The sequence below is a fragment of the Equus przewalskii genome, chromosome 5 (genome assembly GCF_037783145.1).
Source record: "Equus przewalskii isolate Varuska chromosome 5, EquPr2, whole genome shotgun sequence".
In the NCBI taxonomy this organism is placed as follows: Eukaryota; Metazoa; Chordata; class Mammalia; order Perissodactyla; family Equidae; genus Equus; species Equus przewalskii.
This window is the reverse complement of record NC_091835.1, coordinates 18,243,195-18,269,587: the sequence shown is the minus strand read 5'-3', so window position 1 is coordinate 18,269,587 and position 26,393 is coordinate 18,243,195. Positions and strand designations below refer to the sequence as shown.

At 51.1% G+C, this 26,393-nt stretch overlaps 1 protein-coding gene and 1 long non-coding RNA gene across 5 annotated transcripts in view; both read left to right on the top strand.

Moving 5' to 3' along the window:
* Positions 1-26,393, top strand: part of GPR55 (G protein-coupled receptor 55) — an 82,130-nt gene that overhangs the window by 34,180 nt on the left and 21,557 nt on the right. The window lies entirely within an intron of this gene.
* Positions 1,571-26,393, top strand: LOC139083258 (uncharacterized). Its single transcript, XR_011539823.1, has 3 exons — positions 1,571-1,814; positions 15,670-15,827; positions 24,522-26,393. It is a non-coding gene; the product is annotated as an uncharacterized lncRNA (long non-coding RNA).

Here is a 26,393-nt window from a genome sequence, read left to right as displayed (position 1 = left end):
TAAGCTCAAGTGAGACAAGGTCCTGTTGATAAGAAGCTGGCAGGCCTGCAGCTGTGGTTCTCAGAATGAGCTTGGCGAATGGGAGATCTCTCCACGAGACCCACCCATGAGATCTCTGAGCCTCCAAGACGAGGACCTGCCCTGGGAATCCCCCGAGGGCACGTGGTTCTGGGAGTCCTGGGGGACTGCCAGCACTCTCTTCCTGCTCCTGTGCAGATTCATACTCATCTCCTCATGGTCTTTGACAAGGTCTACACTGGACGTATGTATCCTGGATGTTCCCAGCGTCTACAGCTTCCTGGGTGCTCCTTCCCTTTAATGTCCTCGTTACGATCGTCTGAGGCCCCATCCCAGGGTGCCAGGATGTGCAGACTTTTACCAGGTTCTCTTCCCCTGATAGCATCTGGGAAACTATATTAGTTTCCTGTGGTTGCTGTAATAAGTGACCACATATTCAGAGGCTTAAAATACCACAAATTTATTAGCTTACGGTTCTGTAGGTGAGAAGTCTGACATGGTCGCACCGGGCTAGAATCATAATGTTGGCAGGGCTGCGTGCCTCCTGGATCTCCAGGGGGGATCCTGTTTCCTTGCCTTTTCCGGCTTCCAGAGGCTGCTCTGCCAGCAGCCCTTGGCTCCTGGCCCCTTCCTTCATCTTCAAAGCCAGTTACAGTGGGTGAGTCCTTCTCACATCGGATCCCTCTGACTTTCTCTTCTGCGTCTCTCTTCTACTTTTAAGAACTCAGGTGATTGCATCCGGTCCACCTGGATAATCCAGGATTATCTCCCCCCTCCTTTTTTTTTTTGAGGAAAATTAGCCCTGAGCTAACATTGGCTGCCAATCCTCCTCTTTTTTGCTGAGGAAGATTGGCCCTGAGCTAACATCCATGCCCATCTTCCTCTGCTTTGTGTGTAGGATGCCTACCACAGCATGGCTTGATAAGCAGTGCGTAGGTCTGTGCCCAGGATCTGAATTGGCAAACCCCAGGCCACCAAAGCAGAGTGCACGAACTTAACCGCTGTGCCACTGGACCAGCCCCTTTCCCTATTTTGAGAGCAGCTGATTAGCAAGCTTGGTTCCACATGTAACCTTAATTCCCCTTGTCATGTAACTTAACACATTCACAGGTTCTGGGGATCAGTACGTGGACATCCTTCGGGGGGTGGCTGTTATCCTGCCCATGCTAGAAGCCCTGAGGAATGTTCCAGGATCCACAAAACCTTACTGGTTGCTTCTGGTCACCTGGTCACTGACTGATTGCCCTGTGGAGCTCAAGGGTGGGATCAGAAGCATTTAACTGTCTAAGAGATGCAGTCATCACCACCCTGAACCAGACCAAGCCTCACCACAAGAGCGACACTTCTGACATTCGCTTCATCTTTAATGCTAAGGTCTCCTGTCTGGGAGGAGCTTAGGCCTTGTTACCATAACCTACAGTGTATGTGGAAGCATGTTTTCCAACTGAGTCTGCGCAAGCAGGTGCCCGCCTCTCCCTTTTGAATATTCATTCCCCATCCGAAATAAAAGGCCCCCGCTTCCCTTTGTTCCCGACGCCATGACTTTGGCAATGATTCCACATGGCATCCTCTTTGCTGCAAATAAGTTTTACGTTGTGTGACAACTCCTTCTGGTCGAGAGTCTGATTTTAACTCTGCCAGGAGACGAATCCACTTGTGGTTTGGTAGCAAAAATGGCGACCACGAAGGGACATAACCTCTTCTTGGTGCTTGTGCCGCCGGCCTGGTGTCGTCGCTGCCCCATCAGGAGACCCAGCGGCCACCCTGAGGACTTTGCTTGGAGGATCTTGATGGAAGTGAGTGGTGCCAACCCTCCGGCACAGCTATAAGAGTTATTTTTTTAAAGTTGTCTCACAAAATATGTTTAAGCCTGGCTCTGTCTTTTAGGGGTTCGAGTCCCCTCTGGTGTCATTAAGGGATTGCACGACCTGGCCATTGGAGAGGCCCAATGCTTTGGGTCTGGCGAAACTGGAGCAATCCAACCTTTGGCTAGTCGTTAATGGGGTTTGAGTCCCACACAGAGTCACTGAGTCTGTCTTTTGAGGGTTCAAGGCCCCTCTGGAGTCACTGAGTCTGTCTTATGTGGGCTTGAGGCCCTTCTGGAACGTCTCAATTTGTGTAGTCGTCTGTGTCTGTGGGAAAAGGAGGGGTACCCGTAGGTGGGGTTAGAGTCTCTGTGGCATTGCTGAGTCTGTCTTTGTGGTTGGGGACACCTGACATTTATCTCTGAGTGTGAGTTCGAGCCCCTTTTGTGTTTGTGTTGTGTAGCACGGAATGTGAGTTTGAGACAGATGGAGGGGTCCCCTAGGTGGGGTTAAATTCCCTCTGGAGATGTAGCTGCATGGCTTGGGTCTAGTTTCAGGCTACTAGGTGCTAAACCTTCTCTGGGCAAAATCTTGATGAGCTGCCCCTGGGAGGTTGGAAACAGACCCTAAGAAAAGACCTTAGAATATGGGGGAGGATTTCAGCCTTTCTCCAGACTCTCTCTGGCCGTGGTGCTCTTGGTTGGGGGTGGTGGCAGCAGCAGAGACTCAGCACCCAGTCGCTTTGCTGTGGGATGGACGCCGAGACCAGGCTGGAGCCAGAAGAGCAGTGGGCATTGTGCCAGTGCATACAGGCTTCTAAGCCAGGGATGGTGCTGGCTCTTTCATTTACAGTTGGAAAGCACACCCTGGAGGATTGAGGGCTGACCCAGAGGCCTGTTATCTACCCTCCTCACAGTCGAGGAAAAGCCAGCCATTCCGTTAAAAGCCAGGAAACAAGCGGATGATGAACAAATGCCCAGGTCAGAACTTTGCAGGCCTAGTGCACCGGCTGTGCTGGGCACTGACCCTGGATGGAATCCCAGTGACCCTGATGATCGAGAAAAGCTGGGATATTTTCAGGGTCTCCTTTTGAAAGCCATGCAAATAGTAAGCCAGTCACCTCTTAACTGGTCTAAATTCAGAGAGATCTAACAAGGCCCTGAGGAAAACCCCTCTGGTTTTTTTTAGAGGCTACAACTGCCTCATGATATACAAATTGGGACCCTGAGGCCCAGGACAGTACAGGGGTTCCTAACACCTATTTCATATCTCAAAGTGCTCCAGACATCCTCAGGAAGCTCCAAAAGTTGGCCACAGGTCCTGATACTAATTCTGCACAGCTAGTAGAGGCTGCCTTTAGGGTACTTAACAACTAGGATGTAACTGAGGATGAAAGAGAAGACAAAAAGATGAAAAGGCAAACCGCCCTGCCAGCTGTGGCCCTCTAGACTGCTCAAGGGAAAGGAAGACACCATGGGTTAGTGACCCTGGTCACCACCAAGGGACCAGAAAGCCACCAACAGAACTAGGGGCTAATCAGTGTGCATACTGCAAACAGGAAGGGCATTGGCGGTGGGACTGTCTGATCTTTCCCCAGAGAGGGAGGGGATGGAGCAGGACCAAGCCATGGCAACTTCCCTTGACTACAGATGAGATGTGACAGGGCCATGGTGCTCCCCATTGGCTCTAGGAGCCCTGGGTGATCTTGGCAGTAGGAGGAGAGCATGTTGCAGTCTTGCTTGATCCTGGCACCACAGTCTCTGTGCTGAACACTCAAAAGGGAAACATTTCTAAAGGAAAGCGTGACATGAAAGAGGTATCAGGAAGAGGAGAAACCAAAAGGCTTCTGGACCCCTTGATCTGTGAAATAGGATCAAAAATGCTGAAGCGTTCTTTTCTTATGTCCCAGAACGTCCTGTTCCCCTTCTAGGGAGCGACGTGCTGCCAATGCTTATTGAGGGGCCTCAGTAAGCTGAGAACAAGATAAAACAGAGATGTAAGTCCCCAAAAGTCGAGGAGTTGAGCTCATGGCACTAGGCTCTAGGCATGTGTGAGGTACCAGGCTGCCGAGATGAACACAGACAACACGTGTTCAGAGCCAGAGCTTCAAGGTTATTTGGGGTGCATGGCCGTGTGCAGATGTACACATGGCCTGCTTGTCTGGGATAGTCCTGACTTATGCCTCTCATTCCAGAACGATTACTAGTAGCAGCCTGTCCTTCTGTTCACTCTTAAGCATGCAAGCTTTGGAGTAAATTAAACAATCAACTTGTTTAGGGCGAGTAGAGAGAAATTAGGCTGGGAAGGTCCCAGGGGCTTGACCCTGAAGTGCCTGGGGTGAGGGGGGGGGGGTTCTCCCTACAGTTGGAAGGGCTGACTTAGAATGGAAGGAAGGGAGCTAACAATTTAAAGAGAAAGAAAGAAGAGAAAGGCAGAGACAGAGACAGAGAGAAGATAATGATGCATGCACGTCATTGTACATTTATCCAAAAGCATAGCGTGTGCAACATCAAGAGTGAACCCTAATGTAAACTGTGGACTTTGGGTGATTATGATGTGTCAATGGAGGTCGTCAGTTACAGCAAATGTACCCTCTGCGTGGGGATGTTGATAGTGGGGGAGGCTGTGCGTGGGGGGGGACAGTGGGTGTATGGGATACATCAGTTATCTTCCTCTCAATTTTTCTGTGAATCTAAAACTGCTCTAAGAAATATAAAGTAAAAGATGCTTTTTGATCCTCATCCCCCACCCCCACCCCCAGGCGGTGTCTGATCACCCTGCCCTGCCTTCAGCAGGAATCCTGTTAGGTTGGTATAATATTGTGATTTAAATATCTTCATTTTGTTTAGGCACAGAGCTCCTAAAACCCTTGCAATTTCCGATAGAAAAACCATAGGACCATCTTTTGTTATAATTACTTTTGTCCTCAGTTCCTGAAATAACTCCAGACCAATAAAGGTGAAATAGACGTCTTTCTTTATTAGTAACAAGCTCCTTACAACTACACCTGAATTTATGTGAATAAAGTGACTTTTGGAAAGCCCCTATGGGTGGGGGCTGGTTGCCAGGGAAACCAATTGTGTGATTTGAGGATTGGAACTTTCAGCCCCGTCCCGTTCCCATACCGCTGGGGTGGGGAGAGGGGCTGAAGATGTAGTTCAATATGTTATATGTGTGTGATATTTTACCTCCGGATGGTATAATTTCCAAAAAAAAAAAAAAAGAGCTATGTTCAGTTGGCTTAAAGTAAACGCTTATATAAATTATTACCACATGTAATAGAAACTAACCCAGATGTCTTTCAAGTTGGCATGACGAAAACTTGTTTAGGTTTATTGGTTTGATTGAAATGGGCGTGTCCTCATGTTACCGAAACCAAAGTGGGTTCCCTCTTGGTGAGTTAAATCTGTCCTCTCCACCAGAAGTAGTTGTCTCACAAAGTAAAGTATATTTGCAGCAAATAGGAGGCCATGTGGAATCATTTCCAGAATCACGGCGTCCCTGAACAAAGGGAAGCAGAGACCTTTTGTTTCCCACGATGGTAATAAGGCCTAAGCTCCTCCTGGAGAAGAGATCTTAGCATTAGAAATAAGGCAAAGGTCATAGGCATAGCTCTTGTGGTGAGGCCTGGTCTGGTTCAGGGTGCTTGGTGATTGCATCTCCTTAACGTAACAAAAGGAAACAAAAACAATTTGGAAAAACAGTTAAATGCTTCCAAACCCATCCTTGAGTTTCTTGGGGCAAGTAGTCGGTGACACTCGGAGTTATCAACATTGTGTATAACACAGACATGCAGAAACATAATTATTGGGAGCAAATGATTTAGATGTAAGTGAGAGGAGAGTTTGTAGATATACTTTTAGCAATTATTATGTTTTGTAGCATGTGTTTCTGAAGCGACTCCCAGAATCAATTTGGTGACTTGAAACTTTGAAATTTTACTAGGTTAAAAACGATGAAGGATTCATTGAGTATCTGCATCATCTCTAAATAAGGTAGAACATTGGATAATAGTTGATAGATATGGGTTTGTCTACTTTTGGCTTCTTATTACAGAGAAGCTAAAAGACGTTTGGTTCTATTGGTAAACATGTCTTATATTCTATTAAAAGATTGTACTATGAAGTAGCATGTTTCTAGAAATTTATGAAAAGTATTTAAAATTTGCCAAGCCACAGAATGCTAATGTAAAAGATAGTTTATAATTGCTTACTTCTTAGTTTTCACTGAAAATTAAGGAGTTAAGAATTATGATTAATATATGTGATTAAAGCTACTAAAAATTAATAAGGAAAACATCTTTGTATTCAAGAAAAGTAAGATGTATGTTTTCAGTAAAAAAGGTATAAAGAATGGGAATATTTTTGTTTGTTAAGAAAGATAAATTCATCTTAAAGCACTAGAAGGGAAGAAAGAAGGCATGGGACCAGATTCTGATTGCAAAAAGAAAATTATAGAAGGTTTGTGAAAGAGAAACCCTGAGGAGTTTTGTGCATGGCCAAGTTGGCCAAGATTAAAATGAATTTAATTAAGTGAATGAGTTTAAATGTCAAAAGGAAGCTGGTAAAAATTAGAATTTGGTTTCTCCCCTCTCTTAAAAGGATAATTTTCTTAAACTTTTAGTCTGCTCTTGACAAAGAGATCATGATAAGTCGCTCCTACTCCCAGTAGGAACGTTAAAAGTTAGAATGGCTAGCTTACTGAGAATGTTAGAGATAGCTATGCAGTCATCGGTGCTGTGTGTCCTTCTGTCCCCTCATGGCAGACCAGGGAAGAGTCTGTGCCTTGGCCAATACGTCTTGCCATCTCTGTGTTAATGCTAGTGGCACTATAGAAGAGAGTGCAACCAGGGGAGTGGAAAAAGCCACTTGGCCAACGGAAAGGAGCCAGCCGGACCTCCTGCTCTTGGGCTTCTTAATAGCCATTCTTCTTCTCTTGCTCTTGGGATCCTGCACGTTTAACTGTCTGGTACAGTTTGTGACTAAACACATTGAGGCTACAAAATTGTAGATGGTTGTTACACGAGGATACGAACAACTCGGAGCTGTGTGCCTGGTGACCCACAGACCTATCTTAGATCAGCTGGGGAAAAATTCTGCTTCTCTCCTGGTCCCTGTGATGATAACCATGCTCACCAGGAAGCAGCCACAGAAGATGGACTTTCAACCTTTGCCTCACAAGAAGGAGGAGCAGGAGGAAACTAGAGCGGGGATGTTGTCACCGATGGATTGCCCCGAGGAACTCCAGGGTGGGTTTGGAAGCATTTAACAGTTTAAGAGATGCAGCCACCAACCACCCTGAACCAGACCAAACCCCACCACGAGAGCTACGCCTGTGACCTTAGCCTTGTTTTCAATGCTAAGATCGCCTCTCTAGGAGGAGCTTAGGCTTTAGTACTGTAACCCGCAGTGTATGTGGAAGCGTGTTTTCCAGCTGAGCCTGTGCAAGCAAATGCCCACCTCTCCCTCTTGAATATTCATTCCCTGTCCAAAATAAAAGGCCCCTGCTTGCCCATGTTCAAGGACACCAGGACTTTGGAAATGACTCCACATGGCCTCCTGTTTGCTGCAAATAAGTTCTACGTTGTGTGACAACTGCCTCTGGTGGAGAGTCTGATTTCCCCTCTGCCAGGAGGGAGCCCACTCTTGGTCTGGTAACGGCCTCAGCCAGCATCTCTCCTTCCTCACCTCAGAACTAGCCTCCCTGGGTGCGCATTCTCCCTGAGCCACCGCGCTCCAAGCCTGGGCCGCGGTATCACACTTATTCCCCAAGGCCAAGTCGAAACAGGATGAAGGCATCATTGTCACACCTGGCAGTGGAAGTCCTCTTAGCCGGGGAAACATCTCGGTAATTGTTAGGGCAGAAGGCGGAACTGAAGGCTGTGGGCGTCACCATGAACCTGGGCCACATCTCAGAGGCTTCAAGTGCTCTGTGAGAGGTAAGAGGAGAGGAGAGAGAAGGGTCGGGAAAGCAGTGGGGTGAGAGGAGCCTGCCCGGAAAAGACTAGCCTCCATGTGGGGTCAGGCCAGGCTGTTCCCTAGGGACAGGGTAGCTGTGGAGATGCCTGACTGACAAGCCGAAGTTTGTGTTTCTGTGATGTGAATCTTCTTGTCTCCCTGTAGCCCCCTAACTTCAAAACTGCCCAGGACACTCTTGACTGCCTGTGGGCAGGGGGTCCTGGTGGAACTCTGGGAAGAGGCTAACGTGCAGGGTGGCCAGAGGGAGCCAAGGAGATATCAGCCAGCCCTGCCCTGGGAACTCGCAGGAAATTTGGGAGGGCTTTGGCCATCCCCGGTCCATGGAACAGAACATCCCAGGAAGGGCTTTGTCCTTCTCCAGCCCCTTGAGGTCCAGATAAGCCATCTTGTCTAGAGCTCAAGGGATGGCAAGACTCCAGCTAACTTCTGGATCTCAGAGCTAAGACCAGGCTGTACCTTTTAATCATAAATTGCTAGAGGCTTGGGGATAACAGGGGAGCATTCCAACATGGAGAACACTCAAAGTGGTCCCCATGTTCGCATGCTTCCAGTACCCAAGCTGTGCCTCCCTTGGGATCCCCCTCCCTCAGGCCCTGGCCTACTGCCCACTGGAGGATTGGCCTTTGACTGTGTCACCTGCAGTCCAGTAACCCCGTCGTCCCCAATTTAATCTTCCCTGGGCCCAAAAAAAGGGAAACAAAATTCCTTCTTAGTCTCTATTCTCAGGATCCCAGGCAACTCCAAGTGGAACTCACAGACATGTCCCTTCCTCTGGTCAAAGGGTAGGCTATTTTTAAGCCTCTTCATTGATGGTGCCAAATTGCCTTCTAGAAACCGCACGAGGATGTCCTTCTCCCTAGACTTCTGCCAGCACTAAGAATTACCATTTAATAAATCTCTGCCAGTTTGATATGAAAAAAATCTCATTTTCATTTTCAGTTCTTTGATTACATGTGAAGATATGTTTTAAAAATATACATGTTACCTCTTTTCAAGGAGATGAGTAATAACAGAAAGCCCATTTCAAATGTCACTAAGTCTCTGTTTAGAGAAAAAATTTCAATTTTTATGACTAAGGGAAGGTATCATCATCTGTGTAACTTTTGTTATGAGAGTTGAGGCTGGGGGAGGGGAAAGGAGAAAAACAAGAGAAAAGCTAGGAAGAGGAGAAACGGAAGAGCAGAAGAAATAAAGCAAGAAAGAAGAGAAACAAAGGAAGAAAATGAACACTTGCTTTGCATCTTGTTCCAGGTGGCTCTCCTGGGAGACAGACTGGTAGGTGATGGTCAAAATGAGCCCCACTCAGCTGACCTTGCCCTCTGCCACATCACATCCCAGCCAGCAGTTCTGAAACTATGTGACCTCAGGACCCCTTTACGCTATTAAAAATTCTTAAGGACCCCCCCCCCAAAGCTTTTATTTATGTAGATGATATCTACCAGTATTTACTGTGTTCGAAATTAAAACACAGAATCTTAAAATATTTACATAAATAACATTTTTACGAAAAACAATTACATTTTCCAAAGCAAAAAAAAAAATTGTAGTGAGAAGAGAGGCATTATTTTTACAGTTTCACAAATGTCTGATGTCTGGCTTAATAAAAGATGGCTGGCCTTTCCTTTCTGCTGCTGTACTCAATCTGTCGTGATACCCCATGTCATGTAGGCTCCGGAATACTCCCCTGTACGCTCATGAGAGGAAGACTATGGATTTCCTAAAAGTGTCCTGGGAACCCCCCCAGGGGTGCCTGGACCACACTTTGAGAACCACTGATCCAGACAGGGGAGATGGATACAAACCTGCTCTCCCTTCCCCAGGAAGGGATATCTCACAATATGTATCAAGGGCCATAAAACACTAATGCCCTTTGACACAGTGATTCTCCTTTAGGGGACATGTTTTGTTTTGTTTTGTTTTTTTTTAAAGATTTTATTTTTTCCTTTTTCTCCCCAAAGCCCCCCGGTACATAGTTGTGTATTCTTCGTTGTGGGTTCTTCTAGTTGTGACATGTGGGACGCTGCCTCAGCGTGGTCTGATGAGCAGTGCCATGTCCGCGCCCAGGATTCGAACCAACGAAACACTGGGCCGCCTGCAGCGGAGCGCGCGAACTTAACCACTCGGCCACGGGGCCAGCCCCTAGGGGACATGTTTTAAAACAATAATCACCCAAGAAGGAAAAGCTGCCCAAATGGTCTACAGCTGGGGAATGATTAAATAAGTGCTGGTATATCCACATAATAGACTCTTTTGTGGTTCAAAAATTGTAATTATGAAGACTATGTGCTAGCATGGAAAGAATATATATAGCCCTAAGTGAAAAAGCAATTATCAAACGGACTCTTCACTCTGCCTACCAATCTCGGAAGACTTTGGCTGCCTGGAGGCAAAGCCTGGAAGGAAGAAAGGGAGAGTCAGGTCTGTCCCGCGTCTGGGGCAGGGATTATGGGGGAATTTATTCTTTTCTTTTTTGTCTTTTTTTGGTCCTTTTTTACAACCTTTGGTTATCAAAGGCCTGCGGGGAGGTGACAGAGGACCGGCTGTGGGGGGCAGTGCTTCACTTCACAAAGGGAAGGAAGAAGCTCGTGAGGGCAACTTCAGAGCCTGAGACATATTGGAGAGAACCACGGTCTGGGGGCCACACATGACTGAAGGAGCTGGGTGAGGCCAGCTGGAAGGCCGCCAATGCTGGGCGGGTCTTGGCCTGGAAGGCGCATGGATTACAGGGCCTGTGAACCGCAGGTGTGACGGACACCAAAGCTGCCTGGGCCGGAGAGCTAGGATGCAGAGACTCCGTGTGGGCAGAACCAGGGCCAGGTCTGTATTTTTGGAAGCCCTCGCTGGTAGCTGTGTCCGGGCTGTGTTAGGCCTGGAGAAACTAGTTGAAGTTGAACATAACGGTTCTTAAAAGGCAGCACTGAAGTCATCATGTCTAGCAACAGACTCAGAGTTAGTGGGAAAGGGGTAGGGAGCCTGGAATGGGTTCTATTCCCCGGAGCTGAATATACAACAAAATCCCTAATTACACCTTGTAACTGACGAGCGATGCCATGTCCATGCCCAGGATCCGAACCAGCGGAACCCCGGGCCGCTGAAGCGGAGCCCGCGAACTCAACCACTCAGCCACGGGGCCGGCCTCACCCCTTGTAACTTAGACCCACTCTTCTGTGATCGTGTGTGGGCTCTCTGTGTTCTTGGCCTTCCCAGTGGAGCCCGATTGGCCCGTGTAGGTCCAAGGAGCAGCTGACGGAGCCTCAAGGTCGGCTGCTTCGGCACACCTCCCCATTTCCATCTTTGTCTCACCTGCACGGTGTTAAGGTCATTTCCTAGGGCTAGTATCAACACTTTCATTTTTCTATTTTCTATTCACAGTCATAAAATAGTAAGGACTAAACTCAGTAAAACAGTCCCATGACCAGCAAAACTATGGTGCAACAGACCAAGAGGGGCAGGTGTACAAACAGCTGTTGGCTGCCAGGCAGGTGCTGGAGGCCATAGTTCAGAATGTCAATTTAACAGCCAATGGATCTCTCTAGATTGGGGGTGTGAAAAGGGTGGAGGGTGTGGGTCTTTATTGTGGCCAAGGTGATGGGTGTGCTGGAAAGTTGAATACACTAAAGTCAAGCGTGGGGAAGTTGACAATGGGTTAGGTCAACTCAGGTTCAGCATGAACCTATGACAATTCTTACTTACTTTTTGGGGTTCACTAGCATATGATATGGCTAAGATGTTCTGCTCTCCAGTTTGGGGGCGTGTCTCAAAGAATCTCAGTAGTGTCCAAAAGAACCACATTGAGTACCCAGCTGCCATGGCCCTGGTATGCCACGTGGTCTCCAAGGGTCCGATGGGCCAGTCTTGCATGCTTCTATCTCTGTCAGAGCAGACTCGGCCCCAGCTGCAGCCTGGTCCAGGTGTGGACCACTGCCCCACTGGGACCCCCTGCCCAGCTACCACCACAATCAACTCCTGCCAACCTTGTTTCGTGGATCTCTGCCTCATGCCCTCTCCCACTGACCTCATGGCATCAGCCTAATCCTTCAGGGTGGATCTCTTCTGTTAAGGACACTTTTTAATGCAACCCCCACACCATCATCACAGCTAACAAAATTAAAAGTCAATCTTTAATATCATCTACCACCCAATCCATACCCAGATTTCCTCAATTGTCTCAAACCTTTCTTTTTACAACTGGTTTGTTCGAATTAGATCAGGATTCAAATGAGGGCACACGTTGCATTTTATAACAGACTGGCATCCTTTTTTTTTACCTTTCCTTTTCACGGCATTGGTTTGTTGAGGAAACTGAGTCATTTGTCTGGGAGTACATTCTTAATGCACAGCAAATAATTGAAGTCTTCTCCTCAGCACCCCCCTTGAAATATACTCCATACAGAAGCAGCTGCCTCCCTGAGCTCACTCTCTTTCAGTCTTTCTCTCTTTCTCAAATCCCAGCCACCTGATCCTTTCTCCCCCTGGTTTGGTCTGTAGGACTTTCCTCTCCTACCCCCACCGTCTTTTGCACAGATCACCTGAGCTTTCTGGTCTTCTTTAGTGTTCTCTCTGCTTTGCCCATGACCAGGATTTGTTATCACAAAGGACAACCTGAGACCTGAGCCAGCGGGCACACATCCTTCCCCCAAGGGGCTGGAGGAGGAAGGCATGCAGTTTCCAGGGACACAGAGAGAATCCCTGCCCCTGCCTCGCGGAGGGGGATCTGGGGGCATTGTCATCTGTTCATGTCTCTGCCTTCTTCAGCAGACAGCACCTGTGGTTGGGAATGACATCTTAATTCATTGTTGCACTTGCAGGGCCTAGCGCAGTGTCTGTCACTTGCAGGACATCCAGAAGGATTCCCTGTCGTGAGCACAGGCAGTGGGCCTTCTTTGTTGTCCTTGGGACAGTGGCCTGTGCCTGGTGGTGATGAACAAGCTCAGTGTCACATTGTGACAGAACGTTCAGTTACAGTCCTTCCACTCCTGAAAGACTGTCTCATCCTCCCGCTCAAGCCTTGCATGACATCAGTGTTGAGTCATCCTCGGGTCCTCCCACACACACGGCATTCTCATTTTCACTCTGAGAATTAACTCTCGTGCCGTGTCACAGTCATCTCGCTGTGGATCTTTCCCTCTGAACTGACTGGCAATGGTTACTGGAATCCAGTCCCCTCCAACCTCCTCCGCAAGCTTTCTTCCCTTCCCCTCCAGACTTGTGGGGTTTGCCCCGGGATCCGAGTCTTCACGCCGATGAGGCTGGTACACATCTCAGTTCATAAACTCAGGTGTAAAGGGACCGTAGCTGCTTCACTTCTTCCAGGACTTAATTGCTGGTTGGAGGCCCCCTAGGCTTGGTGAGCTCAGGATTCTCCTCTTTTCCAGGATTGCACGTGCATGGCGAGTGGGGCCATGTAGGAAGTGGGGGCGGGGTCAGCATCAAGTCCTCCTGGGCTTCTTTGATCCGCACTGAGTGACATCTGCCGAGAAGCCCTGGCCTGACATGGCCTGGGCCATCAGCCCCCACAGGCTGCTCTCACTTCTCCACGGGCCTTCCTGTGGTGCAGCTGCTTCCTCTCCCCTCACAGGCTCAGGGATCAATCTGTGGCCCCTGATGTAGAACCCTCTGGGGCTGACTGGAGGAGCTACCTCATGGTTTCCCACCACGCTTAGGTGTGCAGGGGTCAGACGAGTGCTCCCATGACAGGCTGGTCACTGGGGTCTCTGGGAGGCACTGTGTCACTGCTCTGGTCTCCACCTGGGCAGGGGGAGCAGTACCACCCCCCTCCTCGCTTTCTGATCCCACATCCTGTCTAGGGCTCTGTCATACTCTCGTCATGCCTCCCTCGCCATGGGGCTGTGAGAGGCAGCACAGGGCCCTCTCTTAACAACCCACCAGCATCTTGGGGTGTTTGCAAGGGAGCCAGTATAATGAGGGTAAGTAAGGACAGGAAGGGAGTGGAGGAGCAGAGCTGGCAGAGTGACGGATGGTGGCCCCAGGGCCTTGAGAATTGTTGGAAGGGAGCACTAGGGGGAATGTATGAGGTGATGCTCAGAGAGAGGAAGCGGAGATAAGGGAGTGCTGTAATAGGATATGACCCCGGATGGCTTGATGGGGTTCAGGATTTCTTGGGCGTTTGCTTGGAGACAATGGAGCATCTACAGGAGAAGTTTGAGGGTCAGGTGGACTTGCAAGGTGAGTCCATTAGAACCCAGAAACCCCAGAAACTCAGGTTCCTTAGCCCCGTTTGCTAAGCTCATGGAAGTTCTAGGGAAAGTCATTGTCACACGTGGGAGGGAAGTGACTTTGCCCTTTTCCACGTCAGGTTTGCCCCAGTCTGGTGTCCAGTCTTAGGTAATTTCCATCACTGTCCTAGGAAGTGTCCTCAAGGCCCTTCCCGGGATCCAGAGAGCACAGGGATGTTACTGAGAGAATGACGATGACAGAAGGTGTGTTCACGGAAAGGTTTCTTATCTGACTATTCTCACTGGTTGTTACTCCTGGGCCTGGGAGAGGAAGCCGGGGAAAACAGGGGCAGCCCTGGGGCCCCGTGGCTGACTCACCCCGTCCTAGCAGAGCCCTAAGAGGACTCTTAGCTCTCCAGGCAGATGCTTCTTGACCACCATGCCAGGGTCCGGCTCTCTGCCCACTGGCAATGATGAAGAAAAAGCAGCCCTACTGTTATTCTGCAGCCCCCCGCCCACCCCTCCTGTTCCTTCCCTTTCTCTTCCCCCTTACCTGCTGCCCTCCACCCCTACCTTCTGCAGCCCCCACTCTGGGCCCTCGGCTGGGCCCCCTCCTGCTCGCCCACCTCACCCAGCCAGGCTCTCCTCTCTCACCAGCGGGCCTCCTCCTCACTTTGGAGCCCTCGAGGGCCCCTGGAGTCCCCTGCCCCCTCCTCCACCCTTTCTGCCTGGCCTCCCTCTCCGCCCCTCGCTCTTCCTCTGCCCTGGACCTCCCCCTGGCCCTTCTCTGGCCTCCAGCCACCTGCCCCTACTCCCCTCCCTCCCAGTCACCTCCTCCCGCCATCTCACCTCCCTTGGGCCAGCCTGCAAACCATCCCCCGGGCCTGGTGCCCCTGCCCGTGGGCACATGGACCTCTCAGAGCTTCGTGAGTGAGGCACCTGCTGGGTGCAGGGAGCAGTACATGGTGGGCAGCTGAGGGCCAGCCTGGTGAGCCCTTGAATGCTCCAGGAAGCCCCCATCTCCACAGTGAGCTCTCAGCCATCTGGGGGTCTGGCCTGTGTCACTGGGTGGGTGCCCCTCCTTGGGATTGGTCCGCAGGCCAAAGAAAGTGGAACAAGCTCCTCTGTGTCCATACTCAGGCCCCTCCAGGCTCTCCAAGCCGCCATTGGAAGGGGGTGGCTGGGCTTTGTGGACCCAGGGCATCTTTCCCTGCAGGCCCGTTGCCATGTGTGGCTCCCCCCACTCAGAAGGAGCAACAGTGTCCTGTGCCTGGTACATACCCCACTCTCCAAACCAGCTTCCCCTGGGGACAGCACCTGGGGCTCCCTTTGGCAGAGCAAAGGCCGCCTGGGTTGGGGAGGCTGGGCGGGTAGAGGGTGAAACCCTGCTGTGAGGGACTGGGGCATGGAGGCTGGGGGAGGGCTGGGACCCCTCTGGGGCAAAGCGTCCTGCTCACTGTGGGTCCTGGGCCCTCAGACAGCAGCTGCTTAGCTCTGTAGTTGTGACTGACCATCAGCGTCCAGCTGGGTCAGGATCTGTTCCTACAGCCTCCCTGGGGGCAGCTGTGGGCTGCTGGGGGGCGTGAGAGAGACTTCCGGCTGGAGGTGCAGGCTGCCAGGAGGGGCCTCTCTGAGCCTGGAGGCTCCTGGACCTCGAGACCTTCACAACCTCCTTAACTCCTTTCCCCACAGGCCCCACTGCAGCCAGGTTCCCACCCATGATGGAAGCAGAGCAGGACTGGACCAGCCAGAAATAGGGGCACCCACGTTTATTCTCTTCTGTCTGCCCAGCTGGGCTAGACAGCTCGAGTTGGGGTGGCCAACCATCGACAGCCTGTCCCCCTAGGAAGGTGAGTCCTGGAGTGCTGACTGCGTGTCGCGAGGGGTGACCCCTGAGAACTCACAAACAGAGCACAGGCTCCCTGCCCCCTCCAAGGCAGGGGCACATCCTGGGCTGGCTCTTTCTGACCACAGCCTGGTGTGGTCAGGGTCCAGAATGATGCTTTCTTTTGGCCCCTGTAGACCTCTCAGCCTTGGTATCCACCTTCCTGCAGGGCGAGAGTTCATGCTCTGAGACATACCCTCCGATCGATCTCTTCTCCAAGGGTCACTGCATTTGTGGGCTGCGGAGCCCAGATTCTTCCTGCTGATGGCTTCGAGTTTGCAAATGATTATGAAGTGAATGCAGTCTGCCAGGAAACCCCAACCTCGAGCTCTGAATTCTAATGCCAAGATCAGGCGGGGAGGTGGAAAGGGTGTGAGGACGCCCTCCGCAAGACCCTTGCTGAGAAGTTCCTTCCTCTCTCCCTCCATCTGCTCGGGGGGTAGGCCCTACCCCGAGTGGAGCCTCAGCTGGGCCCTGGTCCAGGCACAGGCCCAGGAGCCAGCAAGAAGCTGCTCCCGGAGGTTCCAGCTTCTTCAGGGCATTTGCATGCCCCAGGCCCAGCGTGGCAGGACTCCAGAGGTGCCATCCAGATTGAGGGTAGGAGGACTGGCTCTTTCTGCAGCCCAGCAGGGCACTTTGGCCCTGGGCCTGCTGGACATAGCTCTGAGTGCTGCTGGGAGCGTGGTGGCAGGCCAAGGAGATGTCTGGTATGGGGGGAGTGGTATACCCTCCCCAGACCCACCCCCACCCCACAAAGACCTGATGTCCCTTCAGCGTGTGGGCTGCCTCAGTCTCCAGAGTCTCTTAGCTGCCTGGACAGGGGCTGAATCATGGCAATGACCCTGCTCTCAGAACAAGGGTCTGGCCTGCCCACCGTGCCTAGGCTGGGCTGTGTTCAACTTCCACACTCACCCCTTCACCTGGCTCTTGAGCCCCAAATTCATCCTGTCCGTTCTCTTTCTTTGCACACACACACACACGCACACACACACACACAGCAGTCAGACACAGAGTCCTCTTTGCTCACTTCAGAACACACTCTGGTCTGCACCCTGTCCTTCCCTCTTCCTATTGGCTAACTGGACACATTTGGGCCCCGTCACTGCCAGAGACCCTCAGACATCTTTACTTTGAGGTCAAGGGGCCTTCTAGCCTCCTGCTCAGGTGCCCTAGAAGATACTCCCCTGAATGTCTATGGAGCCAGCGGTGGGAGGCCAGACTTCTGCAGCCTGGGGGAGAGAGGCAGCCCGGAGGATACCGTCCTCTCAGGGCAACTGAAGTGAACCGCTTCTATGAAAAACACCCTGGAGCACCTCCACCGTTTTTGGTTTGGAAACTTCTCTGGGAAACATTTGGGACTCGTCATTCCCAGGCCCCAAATTGCCCCTGAGGACTCTCCCTCCTGTCCATGACCTGTGACACCTCCGGGCTCCCCCAGGCACCAGCGTCTCAGACAGGGCTGACCCAGGACGGAACTTGCAATGTCCACCCAAGTAAGGAAACCAATGAGTCGGCTCCTTCGAGCCATGGGACAGGAACCCCGACCCTTAGAGTCCCCTAGCCTACCCAGGTAAACACTGGGTCTCGGGGGCTCGGCCTGGGCCCTTTGGCTGCAGGACGATGGAGAGGTCTGGGGAGGAAGGTTGCGGGGAGTGTTCCTTGTTAGCCAGGCCATCGCTCTCCATCTTGCGTACTTGCCTTCTCAAGAGAAGCCTCGGTGCATGATGCTCCCCGCCCCCAGGTGGGGAGGTGGGAGCCACGTTGTAGCTAAGTTTCCTCCCCAAGTGCTACTTGGAGGCAACTTTTAACGAGCTCTTAAGAAAGTCCAGGCCTTCCTACTTTACCTGGGAGTTGTTTCCTGAGACCAGAAGAGATGCAGCTGGAATCAAGCTTCTCACTAATAAAGAATTGGACTTGGAGGCCTTATTCCCTCCCACCCAAAATGGCATCCTTCAATTTCCTGAGGGCCATGAAGAAGAGGTAGGGTCATGAGACCCATGAACAGCTTGGGGCTGCCCCAGTGCCGTGGAGAGTGGCTGGTGCAAGGACCCAGGGCGCCAGGAGCCTTGTCTGAGCCCTTCCTTTTGCCTGCTGCTTGGCCTTCCTGGAGAGTCCGTATTTCCCAGAGCTAGTAGAATTAAGCCAAAAGAGAACCTGGAATCTTCCTCCCCCATCTTCCTGATCCCAGATTCCTCAGCACCAGTCAAGCTGTCCTAGCCTTTCCTTCAAGTGAGAAGCCATCAGGAAATAGCAAATACTTCTCAAAGTAATATAGAATACTTGTTAACAACCATTTCACGGAAAACAGGGCAAAAGACCAGGCTATGTAGGGCTGGCTCAATTACTTTTTGGTCATCTGGTTACAGAAAGAGAACTTTGATTATACCTCATATATTTTAGAGGAACCAAGTGGTATTACATAGTCTTTTGTAAAGAAAATCAATTTTGTGGGAAGCCCATCCTGATGGCCTCTCTTCCTCAAGTGGCAGTTCAGGGGGTCTTTGCCTGGCCAGGTTTTTATGTGACATTTTACACGACTCCACAATTATTCGTATGAGAACTACTAACTAAATTTTAAGGGATTCAAATATCTTGCTGTCCTTGGTAAATTTTCTCTATTCTATTTGGTGATTCTGACAGCATCTGTGCCACAGAGTTTATAGATTTTGAGAAATTATCATTAATGTTCTCCTACATGAGGCCTTCACTGCGTGATTTTTTTTGAATGAGGCAGGGCAAGGGTTTTTTCAATGGCTTACATTTATACCCAGAATCCACAAAACAAGTAATTGCAAATTATTATACACTACTTTTTTTTTTATTTTTGCTGAGGAAGATTAGCCCTGAGCTAAATCTGTCACCAATCTTCTTCTTTTTTTTGCTTGAGGAAGATTAGCCCTGAGCTAACATCTGTCACCAATCTTCCTCTTTTTTTTGCTTGAGAAAGATTAGCCCTGAGCTAATGTCGGTTGCCAATCTTCCTCTATTTTGTATGTGGTCTGCCACCACAACATGGTCACTGTTGAGTGGCATAGGTCCACACCCAGGAACCAAACCTGGGCCACCGAAGTGGAACACGCCCAACTTAACCACTAGGCCATGGGGCCAGCCCTATTATATACGACACTTTTTTTTAATGTTTCCAGTATATGTCATAAGGCCCAACCTAAAATCAGAGCCATCTTATTCAAGGAAACCAATTTAAATTTTGTTAAGTTTGTGTTTAATTTGTTAACATGTGTTTTAAAATTTATTAATAAACTTAGGAGACTAGGGAGGCAAAAGGAAGACAAGGGAAACATTTTTTGGCGCAGGAGATCTGGCTTGGTTTAGACAGAAAGAGTCACTACTCGTATTCCTTTACATAGAAGCATAAGGAATCATCACAAACATCGATTACTTGCCACTTGTTCCTCAGCCAAATAACTTAATAAGCCTATGATAACTTGCGTGATAACTCAAATAATATTCTAGTAATTTATTTTGTATTATGACAAGCTTCCACAAGTTACCTTTGGGGATTATCCTGGACTCGAAGTTTTTCGTAGACAAGTGATTTCCGTGAGGTGCAATCCATGTTTCTGTGCTCTCCTGGTCCTCTGAACCACTCCTGTGGGGTGGCATCTGCAGAAATTGCTGCTGTCAACAAGGTGCTCTTTGTTTTCCCTCACTGGCCACTGGCCCCCTTCAAGGCTCCATCACGTATCGGCTTGAACCTTCCTTTGGTGGCTTGTGGCTCTCCTGCCCCTGGCCAGCTCCTCTCCGTCTTCATGGGTTCCAGTCTTTCTGCCAGTGCTTTGATTGTGCTCTTCCTGAGTTACCTCCTTGAGTATTTTCTCACTCCATGCATTATTTCCTATGGAGCCACAAGCCTCCTCCACTATCCTTATGGTGAGGACTCCCCACTCTCTGTCTTCTGTCTCTGGGACATCATCTTTGGGGCCTCCAAACCCTTGGGTCCAAAATGGAACCACTTCCCTTCCAGCCCTATCCTGGAGCCTTTCGCTGCCTCTCCTTTTGAATTCCACTGTGATCCATCTAGTCCCAGCATCAGAAACCTTGGAGTCACTGTTGACCCCACAACACTCTTCCTCTCACCATACTTCAGGTGGTCCCTTAGCCCGTCAGTCCCCCAGTCACCCACGGAGCACACATTTCCTTCTCTGCGTCTCCTCCACCCTCAGTTCAGGCAGCATCTCCTCCAAGAAGCCTTAGAGTATAAAGAATGTTTTATTCATCCTTGTGTCCCAAATGCTTTGCACCTAGCAGGTACTCAATAAGTGTTTCTTATTAGTGAACTGAAACATAATACTTAAAGTTGAACTCTTCTGAGATGGCAAATGAGCAAGAGTGGATCCTCAGTGTTGAACTCAATAAACCTGACTCATTCTGCTTCTACAAAATTCCACCTGCTTCTACAAAGAAGATACTAAATTCTTGAGGTAGCAACTTCATTCTCTGTGGCCAGGTAGGTTTTGATTATAATATACCTACCTGGTTATAATTTTAATTTTTATTTGCCCATTTTACAGAAGTATTGGAAAAGAGAATTTCCCACGATGCCATTTTCCTCTTTCCACAGCATTTTCTTTCCTGTGTATTTCCCATTAACGTGTCAAATGCGTGTTTATTGGCATAGTTGTAATCAGAGTAAAAAATTCCCTCCAAATTAATTTTCTTAAAGTTATGTTATAACTTATGTATTACTCCACATAGCTAAACATCTAAACAGTTCTTTCTCGCGGGATACACATAGTTAACCAAATGTTTTACTTTTGTAAGCAGTGTGTCTTTCATTTCTCATACATCATTCTCCATAAAATTCATTCCTTAGTTGTTTTTATTGGGTTTGGGACTCTGAAAACCTTTTAGCTTAATGACTTGCTGCATGCAAACTGCAAGAATAATTTTCAAATTCTTCCTCAATTGCATGCGGAAGTGGTCAAGAGGACAGAGGCCCTGGCCCGTGGGCGGCCATGAACACAAGGACTGTGCCATTTAGTAGGAAGGTGACCCTGCTGTGTGTCACTGCCAAGTTTGCCCACACCCTGGCTCCGTCCTCTCTGAGTGTCTCTCTTGAACAACCTGCCACCATCTCTCCCGCTAAGGGCTCTTGGTGAGGAGTGCTGGGGAGCCCAGGACTGAGCCTGCAGGGAGGGCAGGAGGTCAGGTACCAGACAGGAGGCAAGGGAGCTGCACAGGACCTGTGGGAGTTCCAGGGGTGTGCCTGTCTGAGAGTGTGTGGCTGTGTGTGTTTGTGCAAGTATGTATAGCTTTCTGACTTTAGATCTGTGAGTGTGTCTCCTTATGCATTTGTGTGATTTGTCTGTATTATAAATACCTGTGTCTTTGGGTGTGAGTGTGTCTCTGTGTGTGTGTGTCTGTGGGAGCATAAGAGTGTGTGAGTGTCCTTGGGTGTGTGTGTGGGTGCATGAGCATGTGCGTGTGTGTATGTGAGTGCTTGTGCCTCCATATGTGTATCTTTGGGTGACTGTGTGTGTGTGTGTGTTTCTAGGTTAGGGTATGTCTCTGGGTGTGTATGTACGTGTGTGTTTAGGTACATGTGCAGGACTGTGTGTGTGTGTATTCCTTTCTCTGTGTGTCTTTGGAGGGGTGTGTGTGTGTATGTGTGACTCTGAATGTGTTTCTGGGTTAGAATACATGTCCCTGGCTGTGTATGTGTGTGTATGTACATGTCCACATACGAGTATGTCTCTGAGTTTGTCTATGCACGTTGACGTCTAGGTGTGTGTGCATCTCAGGGGGGTGTGCACGCTTCTGGCTGTGAGCCCATGAAGGCCTAACAAAAGACCACAACACGTGGCACAAGTATTCTGGACCCTGGGGCTGAACTAATTGGGCAAAGCCCCTTTATGGCAAGGTGGTCTGGTACCCATTTGAGGCACCCTGGAGCCAGTTAAGAAGGGAAGACTGCCTGATGGAGAAAATAATGAGTAGACCTGGAGTCCGGTCATCGTCATCTGTCGCTCCCTGGGCCCCTCATCCGGACAGGAGGCTGGGGCCGGGGGTAGCTGCTGGGCCCGGGACCACACACTCTAGTTTCCTGAGACGAGCCTGCTTCGTGTAACCTGAAGCCCCTTCTCTGATATGTTCCAGACGTTTCCCGCTTGCTGGCCACCAAGAGCAGCCCAGTAACACACAGCCCCTTTGTCTGACCATGGTGCTGGGAGCCTGTCCTTGGAAACATGGTCACTGTGGTGTTGAAACCAGGGTGCGTGCCAGCCATCCCTGAGGGAGAGAGGAAAAGTACCCGCCCCACCCCCGGGTGTTTGCTCTGAGGCCCAGACGTCTCCGCAATGAAGGAGGCTGTGTTTGCCCTTTTGTCCAGGTGGAGGGAAACAGGGGGACCGTGTGCACCCCGAGAGCCAAGGAGGATCTGTGCATCTTGGGCACAGCCAGCTGGAAGCAGGGACTCTGGGCCAAAAACCCAACAGGACAGTGTCCTTCTCTGTGGGCTGGACTCAGGAAGAGAAACCCTCAGGCTGAAGACAGGGGCCAGTTCCCAAAGCCCCCTCACCCGCCAGCAGCTGCCAGCTTACCCACGTTTGTCAGGGACTGTCCTGGCTTTAACACTGAAAGCCCAGTGTCTCAGGAGTCTCCGCAGCCCTGGGCACCAGGACAGTTGGCCACCCGAACCCCACTCCAGGTAGCCACTGGGGCCTCCTGAGGGGAAGCTGCCTCCTGCCCAGGAAGTGACCTCGGGCCCCTGAGTGCATTGTCTGGGGGCCAGGGGGAGTCTGGGGATTTTGCTCAGCACCCTCGGAGTGGCCAGGCTGGGTTTTCCCATGGCTGCTGGCCTGCGTCCACCTTCCCTGCCACCAAGAGCTCGGGGCTGGGGCTTTCTGCGGAGATTCGCTCTGTTAACAGCTGTTGCTCACCTCACATTTGGTCTCCAGATGCCCCTCCCTGAGGTCCTGGGGAGGAAAAAGCTGGCACAGACAGGGAGCTGCGAGTGCAGCTGGGGCCCCTTAAACCTTTCATTCCAGCTCCTTCCACTGCTTCTGGTGAGAGAGGTGCGGAGAGGTCATGGCCCTCATGCAAATGGAGGTTTTGTGATTCCAGAGCCAGGACTGGGTTCTGTCATCCAAGGAGGGAGGCAATCAGCCCTTTGTGTTAAAGGATGCAGAGGAGAAACAGCCAGAGCAGTGAGGGGTCCCCTACATGGGCAGGGTGAATGCCAAGGCCAGTGCCCTGTGGAGGTAACTGAAGTGTTAGCATTGAAAGGGAGCGTTTACAAGGTGGACAAGGAAAACACCTGAGCCCAGGTGACAATATGGGCAGAGCAGGTGGGTGGGGGCGAGACAGGCTGACTGGAGCCTGGCCCAGCACCTCTGGGGTCGCAGGGTGCTTTCGGGGAGCTGTAGATGTGACCTGGGAAACCTAAGTTGGGGACTTCTGAGGCCAGGCTTGATATGGAGGGCCTGGTAATGCCCCCCTTGAAAGACCCCAGCCCCGCCTTCCCTCCCTGCTCCCTCCAAGCTTCCATGCCCAACCTCACAGCAGGGCTTTACCCTCCTCATCCTGCCACATCCTGCCCCACCCAGCGGCCTTTGCTCTGCCAAGGGAGCCCCAGGTGCTGTCTCCGGGGGAAGCTGGTTTGGAGAGTGGGGTATGTACCAGGCATAGGGCACCGTTGCTCCTTCTGAGTGAGGGGGGCCGTGCTTGGCCACGTGGAGGGAAACAGGCCTGCAGGGAAAGATGCCCTGGGTCCACCAAGCCCAGCCACCCCCTTCCGATGGCAACTTGGAGAGCCTGGAGGGGCCCGAGTGTGGACGCAGAGGAGCTTGTTCCATTTTCTTTGGCCTGTGGACCAATCCCGAGGAGGGGCACCCACCCAGTGACACAGGCCAGACTCCCTGATGGCTGAGAACTCACTGTGGAGATGGGGGCTTCCAGGCTCCCCTTCAGCTGCCCACCATGTGCTGCTCCCTGCACCCAGCAGGTGCCTCACTCACGAAGCTCTGAGAGGTCCATGTGCCCACGGGCAGGGGCACCAGGCCCAGGGGGTGGTTTGCAGGCTGGCCCAAGGGAGGGGAGATGGCAGGAGGAGGTGACTGGGAGGGAGGGGAGTAGGGGCAGGTGAGCAGTCTGCCCAGGTGGCTGGAGGCCAGAGAAGGGCCAAGGGGAGGCCCAGGGCAGAGGAAGAGTGAGGGGCGGAGAGGGAGGCCAGGCAGAAAGGGTGGAGGAGGGGGGAGGGGACTCCAGGGGCCCTTGAGGGCTCCAAAGTGAGGAGGGAGCCGCTGGTGAGAGAGGAGAGCCTGGCTGGGTGAGGTGGGCGAGCAGGAGGGGGCCCAGCCGAGGGCCCAGAGTGGGGGCTGCAGAAGGCAGGGGTGGAGGGCAGCAGGTAAGGGGGAAGAGAAAGGGAAAGGAGGGGTGGCGGAGGGGCTGGGGGCCACAGGATAGCAGCAAGGCTGCTTTTTCTTCATCGTGGGCAGTGAACAGAGAGCCGGACCCCGGGGTTGTGTTCTGCCTCTGTTCCCTCAGACCTTAGGATCAGGTAATTCTAGAGAGAGAGCAAGGTCGGTGGAAACTCTGCCTGCAGCACAGCTGTGCCCACTGTAGAGATGAGAAAACTGAGGTCCACATGGAGCCGGTCAGAGGAGGTGCTTGGGCCGAAACCAGGTGTACTCTTCCGCAGGAGAGCAGAAAGTGATGGGATCAGGCAATGGGATCCAGAGGAGTCCTGGATCAGGGTGGAGGGCGGGACGAAGCCAGAGACCCAGGCTGCAGAGGCACGCGGACAGCTGGAAGACGCAGGACCCACACGCAAACCTTCCTGTGACGAATGCCGTCTTGAGTTCAGAACTTGGAGGGTGTTTAGTCAAGAGGCCTCGGGGCTTTCAGCTTATAAATATTCACACCATGTTCTTTTGATTTAGAAGAGGTGTAGATCCAAATATTGTAATGAACACTGAGAACTTTTCCTTCCGTGATAGCTTTCCCTTCATATAACGTCGTGTGCATGATGTAACAGAACTTAATGTACCATTAGAGAAATCTAATTTTAAAATTATATAATACATAAGTTAAGATTTCTGGTTAAGCTTATAGAATAGTATCCATCCAATTTGTGAGTAATTTTCTACCTTCAAAACCAATAAGTAGGCAACAAAGTTTTGGTCTTGTGACATCCTCCAACATTTTCCCTGCCCCATGGACATCCCTCATAAACACCAGTGATAACTCGATAGAGCAGGTTCCCCAAAAGCAGGTGGGATGGGCTGAAGGTGGGAGGTGAGTTTGTTGGGGCAGGAGAAACACCTTGTGGTCGTTGGCTGGGTGCCGACAGTGGTTTGAGGACAAGGAGCCAGAGATTCACACCTGATAAGCCATATTTTCTCTGTGCATTTGGAGGCAAAGGCATCTGGATGGTGGGGAGCTGCGGAGGACCCTGAATGAGACGTGGAAGAGGCTGGGGTGGGCTGAGCTCACACCAGGAAGGGATGCTGGCACTCCAAGACCGCCATTTTGAGCAGCTCGGTTTGGCCCGTTGGAGCCTTTTCCATGGCTCAGTGGCCTGGGAGGGAGTGGGGGAGGGGTGGGGGCTGACCCAGGCTGGGGATGAACTGGGCAGGGGAGAGGTAGGGAGTAGGGGGTGGGGGCACCACCCAGAGGGTGTATAGGGAGGGCTGGAGTCGGGGGAGCTTTCAGGGGCTGAGGGATTCCACCATGTTCCTGTGGGGATGGGGGGTCCAAGGGCAGGAAGTGAGAGTAGGAGGAGGTCACGTTGTGAGGCCAGAACGTGGAGGGTGGAGTCTCTGGGGAAAAACAAAGACCCGTCTGGAGTCAGGTGTGGTTTGTGTTGCTGTGCAGCTTCCTAATAACTGGGTCATCTCGGGTAGGCTGTTTAACCTCTCAAAGTCTCCGTGTCCACACCCATGAAGTGGAGGCGCTGCCGGGCCCTAACCCGTGGGGCTTTGTGAGGACTCGATGACGGGGGCAGGGTTGTGCTCAGCGCCAGGCCCGGCGGGTTCAAATCTGGACTCGCAGCGCCATCGCCCACCCAAGCCCAGCTCTGCTGTGTGCCCCTGGTGCACACGTGGGCGTGCGACTCAACCTTGCTGGACTTCAGTTTCCTCGTCGGTAAATGAGGTTGATGATAGAAGGGGCCTCAGAGGTTGTTTGGAGGATGAACCGATTTTATTTATAAGGTGCCTAGCCCACCGTCTGGTCCTTAGGACCCTGGGTACAAATGGGGCAGGATGCCATTGCTCAATGATGAAGTCTCCATGAAGGGTTGGGGTGTCCAGGGGTGGAGACTCAGCCAGGAGTGGGGTGTGACAGCAAAGATATTTGATGACAATAAGGAGCAAAGATGGAGGACTCCAAATCTGGAACAAGAGGCTCTGGGGATAAAGAGTTTTTGCATGAGAATAGGAATGCTGGCCTCACCGTTAGTGGGGGTGATGGACAGACAGACACAGACGGACAGGACAGGGGGACCTCCCCTAGCCCTGACCTGCCAGGTCTTGTGTATTGAAGAAGCTTTTTATTCTCCAACCCAGGATTT